The sequence below is a fragment of the Meleagris gallopavo genome, unplaced genomic scaffold, assembly GCF_000146605.3.
Source record: "Meleagris gallopavo isolate NT-WF06-2002-E0010 breed Aviagen turkey brand Nicholas breeding stock unplaced genomic scaffold, Turkey_5.1 ChrUn_random_7180001927778, whole genome shotgun sequence".
Lineage (NCBI taxonomy): Eukaryota > Metazoa > Chordata > Aves > Galliformes > Phasianidae > Meleagris > Meleagris gallopavo.
In genome coordinates, this window is record NW_011189986.1 from 1 (window position 1) to 1,058 (window position 1,058).

Below are 1,058 nucleotides of genomic sequence, written 5' to 3' on the forward strand. Positions count from 1 at the left end.
GGGGGGAGGGGGGGGTTACAACACGGGGATGGGTCACACATACAATCGTTCTCCTTAAAAATGATGGGGGAGAAGAGGGGAAACGGGAAGGGGGACACCGCCACGGCCTCCCCTGCAGGCAGCCTCTACGTGACTGTTCTGTTTTTTTTAAAAAAAAAAAAAAGAAAAAAAAATAGAGGGCAGGGGGTCCGGCCGGGAGGGGCCCCGTGGATGGGGGTACACTTAGGAGGCGTGCTGGGCGGTGGAGAAGCAGAGCTTCAGCGTGTAGGGGTAGGGCCCATCTGCAGGGAGAAAATGGGGTTAATGGGGGGAGGGGAGGAAATAAAGGGAGATTTGGGGGTTGTGTGGGCAAAGCAGGGGGCACTTACTGGGGTTCTTCATCTGGTAGTGGTTGAGGAATCCGAGGGTTTCCAGAGCATCGCTCTTGGATTCCCACTCCAGCAGCCCTGAGGAGCTGCGTTCACCTGCAGAGGAGTGACCCTTCCTCAGCCCGGGGGCTGCGGGCGGCCGTGCCGCCCCGTCCTGCCCACCCTGGGGGGCAGGGAGCTCCCGCGCTCCGCTCCCTGCCCACACGCACACTTACTCTTGCCAGAGAACACCTTGACGGAGGATGGCCGCTTCACTCCCAGCTCATCGCAGATCTCGGGGAGAGAAAGCACACAAAAAATAATAATAATAATAAATCAATCAGCAGAAGAAAGCTGGGGGTGTTTAATCACAGAATGGCCGGGGTTGGAAGGGAGCTCAAGGATCACAAAGCTCCAACCCCCTGCCACACATAGGGCCACCAACCTCCACATTTCATAGCAGCCAGGTTGGAAGGGAGCTCAAGGATCACGAAGCTCCAACCCCCCACCAACGCAGGGCCACCAACTTCCACATCTCACAGCAGCCCAGGCTGCCCAGGGCCCCATCCAACCTGGCCTTGAACACCTCCAGGGATGGACGGGGCATCCACAGCCTCTCTGGGCAGCTGTTCCAGCACCTCACCGCTCTCACAGCAAACAACTTCCCCCTGACATCCAACCGAAATCTGCCCTCCCTCAACTTCCAACCAT

At 58.0% G+C, this 1,058-nt stretch overlaps 1 long non-coding RNA gene across 2 annotated transcripts; it reads right to left on the reverse strand.

The window, feature by feature from the left end:
* Positions 1-141: 141 nt before the first annotated feature.
* LOC104909231 lies at positions 142-721 on the reverse strand. 2 transcript variants are annotated; one of them, XR_796636.3, is made up of 3 exons: positions 584-721; positions 369-464; positions 142-281 (listed from the first exon to the last, which is right to left on the reverse strand). It is a non-coding gene; the product is annotated as an uncharacterized LOC104909231 (long non-coding RNA). The 2 variants fall into 2 exon arrangements; XR_796637.3 differs by having other exon boundaries at positions 369-497; positions 584-705.
* Between the last annotated feature and the right edge of the window lie 337 nt (positions 722-1,058).